We start from the raw sequence: 9,453 nt of genomic DNA, 5'->3' as shown, positions 1-9,453 counted from the left end.
TGGTAGACTTCCCTGCTTTAATAAGTTGCAGTAACTTTATTCTGCACTCTCCACACAGCAATTGTAGCTGGAAGCAACGGGGTGCACTGGTTAAAAGATAAATAAGAGCCTTTTTTCAGTTAGACACTTTATAAGGATTTTATTCTAGGCTTCACACACACATCAATGGGATTATCTTTACCTTAACTATAGGCTGTGTTGTTGCATTTCAAAATATGTGCTACTATCAAATTTGGTATTTTTTCCCCGAACAATTAATAATCCTGCACGACACCTTTAATACAGATCTCTGTCTGTAGAGACTTTGATAGACATCAGGAACAGGAATATCTGAAACTACATTTTTTTTCTTTCATCTAGGAAATGCTACACAAATTAGGTATTCCATCCTAAATTTGGATAACAAATCTTTATTATTTTTGAGGGGGGGAGTTTTACGTCACGAGTAAAACTGGGATAGTTTGTTTGATAATGATTTTGTAAGGGAAGGCAGGGGAGAATATGGAGCAGAGAAGACACAGTATGTAGGAGGCACAGTGTAGTAAAAGGGCTCTTGAAGAACTAATGTTACCAGGGAAACGGGAGAATTGCAAGAAAAAACAAGTGGAATAGGGCGAAGGAGCAAAACACAGGTGGAACTTAGTGGTGCAAATTCTGGACAGGGGGCATTGGGCAGGAAAAGCAAAAAAAACTAGTGTAAATGTTTAGAAAACAGGAGGACAGGTGCATTTTGCAAGAATGGTGAGCTGCTTTGTCAGCAGATTTTTAACCAGGAATTCAGGAGATCATGCACGGCTTGACAGGGAGGTGAGCTTCCATGGCTACAGGAGATCATCCAAGTGTCGCTTAACTGGGAGGCAAGTTTCCATGGAAAGGAGGTGAGCAGCCTGCTGCACTGAAGCGGGGTGTGATGCATGTACCAAACCCTCAGCCAGCCTGACAGGAACAAGCCCCATGCTCAGTCCAACACACAATTGTCCCTCCAGCCTCCTCCATGCACAGCAATCGATTACTCGACATTGAGTTGACAACTGCAGCCATCTTTCTGTCACTTCTTTTCCTCAAAGTAAGCCTCAAAAATCCGTTTGCCTTTGGGTAAGACCGCTAGCTGGCCTGTGGAACTAAACGAATTAAACGAATTCCTCGACCTGCACCTCAGCCAGCTCTCTCGTCCATCCCTTCCAAAAAGCCATTCTTATTAGGCCAATACATAAGGTTCTCAAACTTATGCCAGCTTGCCTTTCTCAAAATGAATAATTCAGCTGGCCTGGACAGTTGGACACTAAAAGTGGTGAGCGTTACCAAAAAAATACTTTCTGCTTTTCTAGATGAGCTGACTGGGTTGTTTCTCTGCCTAATCCATAGGAGGTTTAACCACCCTTTCTGGATGTAAACACTACAGAAATAACAGGCCGGGTACTCGGTTGGTAGTCAACCTCTACGTCGATCTAAATTGAATGCATGCATAGATATTCCTGCATTTATAAAATGCTGAATAAGACAAGGTTCCTAGTTTGGGAAGCTGAACTATCATTACCCACTTGGGGTAGGCCACATCAAGTCCCATTTTCCTGCTACTCCAAACAGTACCAGACAGATCTAAGTCATGCCCTTGTCTTCGGTTTAACCATTGGAAACCACAAAAGCCCACAGAAGAACCATACTGAGAATGACCTTCTTAGGGACATCAAATAAAGATCCCAACTAAGAGCTGCCTAAATTCAACCCCATCAATGTTAGACCTTCCCAGCATGTTATACCTTTACTGTGGGGCTTTCACGAGACCAGGCTAAGACAGGCACTGCCTGGGTAATTATGGGGTCTTTGTAAATGACATCACACAGGATAATTAATGACCTCATTACGATTTCATTCCTGGGGGCTTGCCGAGCCAGAGACCTGAGAAGAGCTTCAGATGGTTCTGTTGGTGGCTTAGTGTTTATCGCTCCTACACGCTGGAGCTAATGATGACAGAAAGGAGGCTTGGCTACCTGCAGCGGCTGTCTGTTAATCTTTTGCAGTCCCTTACCCTTGTCTGTCTGCCCAGCCTCCATCAGCAGAGCTCAGTTATCTGGGTGTCGGTGACATTCATCTCAGCGAGTTGCTGTTACAGTGCCTCGGCTCCCTCCGCTGCCTTGCCACTCTCAGCTGCTCCTCAGCCTCGTCTCGGTCTCCTATGCTGCATGGGAGAAAGAACTATAGACTCCTCCTCTTGGGAGGCAGGGAAGATGAACCTTCTTCTGCTTTTAATTTTTTGCTCTTTTGATGCACATGTTTGGCGCCACTCCAGAGCATCGCACTACTAGCAATGAAGTTGATAGTTATCGTTGTTTCATTCCTGCCCCCCCCCCCCCCCCAAAGCTCCAGCCACAATGAACTGTTCCTTTATGACCATCCCAAATGGACTCAGCCACAGACCATATCCAAAGGGGGGAAAAGAAACATACAGAAAGCTAAGTAACTGCTCAATAATGTCATTCTAAAAGACATACAGTACAGCTTGTTCCTGTAGGGCAGCTTCACGAAAAGAAATACTAACTGAAAATGAGCATCTATGGCTTTATTACTGCTTACCTAAAAGAGTTAATTACATATTGGCTCAAACGCATGTGGAATCATTTCTGTAGCATGTCTCGGTGGTTTTTCGTAAACTGCCTATTTTATCTTTTGCGTTCACTTCATTTGCGTACTCGCCCCTGGTCCACATTCTGACCACTGCTGGACGTTTAGTATAGAAGCAGCCTCATTGACTGTTGACAAGACCTTCCTGGTGTGGTAGGAAAATTAAATATCCCTGACGGTTCTCAACTTTGTTCCCAAACTGGCTGGACGCCAATGGAGGAGCGGCTTTCTGAGAACTATATGTGTCATTTTTTGTGTGGCCAGTTACCAGGGCTCACGGTCCCTCCTGCTATGTGAAATTTGCCCTAAAAATATCTTAACTCTTTACTGTATGAGGCCTCTGTGTGAGACAGCACGGGACTTAATCTCCACATGGTACGCCTGCACATCTATTGGGTTACATCCTGCGTATGGCAGTGGCCCACATTGGTGTTTAAGTGAGAGGTCTCTGTAGGAACTTCTGGGGTGAAAGAAGCAGCCCCCCACCAGGCCTATCCTGTGGTGTCAAGGAGGTTCCTGTGAGGCCAACCCCTCCCGGGGAGCCCTGGAAGCAGACCCAACGGTGTTACTGTGCAAATCCCTGCTTGCACTCATTCCTTAATCAGTAAGCCTGTAGCAAAGCAGCCCTGATCCCTTCAAGCAGACTTTGCATGCCTTATTTTGCCATTTCTAAGCTTGGCCTGCCCCCCTGCCAGCATTACCTCTCCAGCGCAGATTCCCCATTTCAGCTTGTACTCAAGCATAGAGAGATGAGTGGCATTCTGTAAAAAAAAAAAATCACATTTAATGTGCAAATTCTACCTTGTCTGTGCACACACACCTACGTCCACTGCAGAAAAGTCATGGCTATGGGCTAATTGCAGTGCAACCTGATTAACAAGAAATGTTGTGCCAGAGTATTATTGTTGTAAAGATTAGATTCAGATTATTTTTTTTCCACTCTGACATTTGTGGAGTCTGACATTCTTTAAAGTGGAGGACAGACACTCCAACCATCACTGTTATAAAATGGCTTAACTGGCAGCCTGGGCTAAACGACATCTGTGTGTCAGAAGTCTGATGAAAGATGACCGTGACATTGGAGACAGACGTTTAGTGGCGGCTGCCAGGATCCATGGCTGCTCTGCACGTCAAGTCGGAGTCAGACAACAACCAAATGGTATGGAGAGCACAGAAATAGGGGCACATCAAACTACCGGCGGAATCTGACACCGGTTTTCAGAGTAAAATACCAATATTCCCCTTGGCAAGTCTTTGTTATTTATAATGTGTATCTATCAGTATTGGTAGGGACATGTCATTATTTTTGGAATAGAATGCCTTGAATTTTTCCTTGGAATACTTTTAAGGAAACAACTAAACCTTTCCGCTTTTTTAGCCATGAAAATGAAGGTGGTACATATTTGGGAGAAATGAAAAAAAGTGAACAATGATGAGTTATTTTCAAAAACAAAAATGGCAAGGGGTGGTTCTCGTCGCGACAAGGCGGGAAACTGCTCAGATGGGCCGATTTTGGAGAGTGACTTGCTGCCCGGCAGCAGTAATGGGATCCAACAGCAAGTGTAACTTACCCACGATTCCCTCCGGCTCCCTGCGTCTTCAATTAAGTATCCCTCAGGGCTCGACCCAACACGTGCCTAAAATCCAAAAAGAAGGCGCTGGTCCGTTTGTAGATTTGCATTTCGCTTAGTCTGCCTTTTCTGTCTTCTAGTCTCTTAGTTAATGAGGACACAGCGGTGGCTGGATGTGGCTGCTTGCCTTGTGCTTCCTGGAGGGGGTGTCCCACCATTTGCCTGCCAGTACGAGCCCCCAGAATTTGCCCGAAATGCATGCAGCAAATTAGGGACAAAGAAGGGAGGTAACCAGGTCATGAGAGGCGAGACGCGTTCCTTCTTAAACTTAGTGACAGAAAACGTTGCCATTATTCTCTGTTGTGCCCAACTGGAGCGCATTATTGGCATGTGATGTCATCATATTGACATTTTGCACAAGGAAATTAGATTCAGGCAAATTAGTCACGATGCCGCTGCACTCTGTAACATCGCTCCACCTCCTGCAGCTTCCCGTAACCTCCTCACCTAAGCAGTACAAAATTTAATTTGCATTCCTCCAGAGTCATAATTCACCATATCCCTTTAAGGGCCCCATGCAAAACCAATAGTTCATAATCTTTCAAACGATAAAAACGTTCAGCATCAATAAAACGTTCTTTCAATCACAAGCATCTCACTGCTGCTATCCTTAAATCATACCTGTGTGAAGGGCCTTTCGTTCTGTGTTTTACAGCAAAGCATGGTACCTTGTGCAGCTGAAATTCTAAGTTCACTGACAAAGCCACATATATATCATTTGGTCTGGCCCTCCCGGGGGAATTTTAGCAGAGAAGAGTAATATTTTATATTTATCACTCAGGAATCCTATTCAGTTGTAAGTGTAACTTTGAGAGCTGTTAAATATAGTGCTAAAACACATGACCAGGTTAGGAGCACAGTGGTAATGAGCTTTTTGGCAGGTTTGCCCTCAGATCCAGGCAGCTTTAAGTTTTCTTACCATAAATCGGGATGATACGGCATGGTCCCTTGTATTCAATTCACGTTTACAGTATCGCAAAAAAAGTTGTACTATTCTCTACCGTATAGAATAAATATGAAGATGTCAAAAACATAAAATAATCCATTTTCTGTAACCGCTTATCCTTTTCAGGGTTGCAGGGGGTCTGGAGCCTATGGGCGCAAGGCAGGGAACAATGGGGCACGAACCCATCACAGGGCACACTCACACACAATTTGGTAACTCCAATTAACCTCAGCATGTTTTTTGGACTGTAGGGGGGTAACCAGAGTATCTGGAGGAAACTCCGTGACAACACAGGGAGAGCATGCAAAGTCCACACACAATGAGCCACGGCAGAAACGCAAACCCTGGTCTCAGAGGTGTGAGGCAACAGTGCTAACCACCATGCCATCCCATATAAGGAGTTATGCACCGACCAAAAAAGTTAAACAAAAAAAATTACTTGAGTTGAACTGCTGGTTCAGAGCACTCCAGGTGATGCCACCACTGGGCCCTTGGACAAGGCCCTTAACCCCAGTTGCTCCATGACCTGGCTCACCCTACATTCTCCTCTATGCTAGTTTCATGTGGTGGTCTCCTGAGATTTTCCAGCTGTCCTGAAGGAGGTCCCACATATGCTGAGCACTCATTGGCCGCTTTTCCTTCATCCTTGGTAACATTCACAGAGGTGGAATTCCTGGTAGAGCCAGTGTTTAGAAAATGCTTGTGTCCAAAGACAATGACCAAAGAAATGTAACTTGGTACAAAACTTAGACCCCGAAACAATGGAAAAATGTAATATTGTCTGATTAAACATTTAAATCCTTTTCCCTACGTCTGGGATGGGTTTATGTTTCGAAGTATAGTTTCATCCCACAATGCCTGTTGGTATGCATAAGTATCTTAAGTCATTAGGTCCCTTATTTGCTCTGCATAGTCATATAGCATCCAAGGAATATGAGGCTATTCTGTAGGACCAGGTGCATATGCAGTGCATTGTCACCCATAAATGCTTGCTTGCCTAAATGATTCTCTTAGCAGAATTAGGTTAAGCCTGTCTTTCTTAGGTTTTTAGGAGCCTGGAAACCACATAGATATCATCAGATTGGCTCTCCGCATCTTTCCTCTGCAGTGTTTAAAACCACAAGCTAACACCCAACACACATGCAGTCTCTTTAACAAGCCATACCTTGGCTCAATTCATAGTACTTTTATACAGAATGTCTCAGAGTGTATGACAATCTACTGCATGGCCCAAGGGCATCTGCCAAACCTCAGAGATGGCAGGCATGAGTGTTATAGGTTACGGATCAAACCTGCAATTGTTTTACAACAGTTAGTAAAAATGAAAATGAGTTTTTCACACTGAACTCTATTGTAAGTCCAAATACTAACTTTGAGTCCTTCATGCATTTTTGGATTTCACAGCCTTTGGATGTGGACCAATCAGGAGTGCTGTTCTGCATGCATGCTCGCACCTTTCACACTATAGACAGGTGACACACATACAACAAAGACACAACAACAGTAAGTGACCATGTACTATCACACTGAATGCTGAATGAACCAAGCAGTGACTTTTTTTTATCTTGCAGTTCAGGAACTGGTGGCTCTGAGGCTAAGGATCTGTGATGGTAAGTGAAAGGTTGTTGGTTCAAATCTTTTGAATGCCCAGAGTGATTCTACTCCATTGGGCCCCTGAGTAAACAAACATAGAAACCCCTGGTTGTTATTCCAATGATGTGAAGATATCACATAAAAAAATTCTGCCAAGTAAAAGTCAACATTTTATTTACATTAATTTGTGTGATGACATTTTTAATGATTTTTCAGTGCTAGATGATGCACATGAGAAATGGGTCATTCAACTTCCAAAATACCCTATATGTGGGCAGCCTGCAGTGATATGTAATATTTCACAGGGTGTGTCCATATTAAGAACCAGAATACCAAAATAAATTGCATTAAAGCTCATTTAGTTTCACTTAATTGATCACATATTTAATCCAGTTATTATTAATATTGCTGGTATATTTGGTCTTCATATGAGGAGAACCAATAAACATTCAGGATAAGAATGCACCAAAATAAAGGAAGAGAGAAGATCGTCAGGAGCAATCTGAACATCTTTCAGCTGTGCTTTCAAGTTAGGAAGGATTTATTGCTGCCATATGAGATTCCAGCAGCCCAGAGGAAATGGGGAGAATCCTGCCCAGAGCACTAATGGAAAATCCCTCCGGTTAGTGCTGAGTTCGTCTCTGGGTCACCAGAAATGCAGTTATTAGCACATGAGTGACGGCGCTGATGTCATGAAGCGCAGTCCCAGATGGTGACGTCATGGGCTACCATGTCTGAGCCCCCGGAGGTCGAAGCCCAGCAGTGCCACGGTAACCCAGACATTTGCAGATGGTTACTCCTGGATTGGTATATGGCTGTGATGGATGGGTGTTGGAGGTTGAGAAGCTCCATCCACAGGTGCTTCTAGACCCTTTTTGGGGAGACATTAGTCACCAAATTTTTTTGTCTCAGCCCCCCTGAAAATATATTTTTCTATACCCATTTAGCAACTTCTCCTGTGTTTTCATACATGTTTCCTACAAATTTTATAGTTCTAGACCACAACCCCACAACTAATTTTTATCATGGGGAACCTACTGGTGTCCATCCCATATTTCTTCAGACTGATAGTGGTAACCCTACTGGGGGCTGACTACCCCTAAGGGTCAAAGCCTGGAATCACCTCTGACTCCATCCCATAACTTCCTTGACATTGAGTCTTGTAGGTGACCTGTATGGGACCCAGGTGACTAGAGAGAGGAGGAGGAAGCCGGAATGTCCCAACACACCAGGTCAGAGTCTAAAACAACACTGTACACCCTTGTGCAAATGAACTGAAACGAGTTCAACATATCAACATATCAGTATATAACATGACCTCCTTTTTGTAGTAGCATTTGGATGTGATTTGGCATAGAATCCAACAGTCTTTGATGATCTTGGGGTGCCAGTACCTTACTCGAACTAACTCCTGAATAAACGTATCTTATATTATGTTTTCATATGATTGGTGAGTTGAACCACTCCATAAGGTTTTCTTCAGCACATCTCAAAGGTTAGATTTATATTACATCATGGGGACCCAATGTCCCCCACAATGTAATAAACACTTGGTATTTTTTAACATTGTGGGGTCCATTTTTCAGGTCCCCACAAAGATCTGTAAATGTAATCAAAAAAATAAAAATGCCAAAGGTCTAATTATTTTTTTTTGGTTCCTTATGGTTATGGTTAGGGCTGGGTAGAGGTTAAGGTCATCATTTTTGGATTAGAGTTTTCCACATAGAAATGAATGGAGAGTCCCCACAAAGATATAATTACAAATCTATGTGTGTGTGTATGTGTGTGTGTGTGCTCGCACATGTATGTAGCATTAGAAGTGTGATAGCACGGTGAGCAACTGCAGATATTGGAATCACAGTTGTGGATATTGGAACCCTCCATCCCCATCCCAGAAGAGGGAACCAACCATTTTGCCGAGCCAGAGAAAACACTAGCATGGACAGCACAAAGTCATACGGTTGACTCTCTTCAATAGATGAGTCATTTTTGGCACTTTGGATTTGCAAAACATTTAGTGAAATCCAAAGATCTTATTGTGATTTTACTTTGTTCTTCATTTTCAAGTTGTGCTGCCAGCTTCAGCGAGGATATTGGGACATGAATCAAAATGACTCCAAAGGGATTGTAGCATGTAAAAATTGCCCGTTCATCCAATCATAAATCAAGAGCTCTGCCATGTGCATACCTCATTCTGCGTGTTAGTCTCTGAAAGAGATAAAGAAGTATAGCCTGGATCCATGAGCCATGAATCCTCCTGTTGTCCCTTCTGTGACTTTAGTGAAAGTGAGATGCCCGAAGTTTAAAGTGGGACCAGTTCAGAAGGTGGCTTCACTCATATACATACAGCTTAAATGGGCTTTCAGTGCCCCTTATAATAATAATAATAATTATTATTATTATTATTTTTATTATTATTAATAAATGGGCTTTCAGTGCCCCATATTCCCTGCATTGCATCTGCAGCTTTTGGGTTAGGATCTGGACTCCTGTGTCCTGCACAGGACATGTGGGTACCGAACATGTAGGGGTGGGTGGACAGGTGGACTTCCTCCAATATAAGGCTGCTGGGATTAAGCCAGACCGACTTCAGACCGTTCAGTAGCATTTGTTATGTAAACAACCCTGGGCCCCCCTTTCTAGTGGCCCCTGCTGGTTTCC

This window comes from Brienomyrus brachyistius, chromosome 9, assembly GCF_023856365.1.
Source record: "Brienomyrus brachyistius isolate T26 chromosome 9, BBRACH_0.4, whole genome shotgun sequence".
Lineage (NCBI taxonomy): Eukaryota > Metazoa > Chordata > Actinopteri > Osteoglossiformes > Mormyridae > Brienomyrus > Brienomyrus brachyistius.
Note: the sequence above shows the minus strand (reverse complement) of the source record.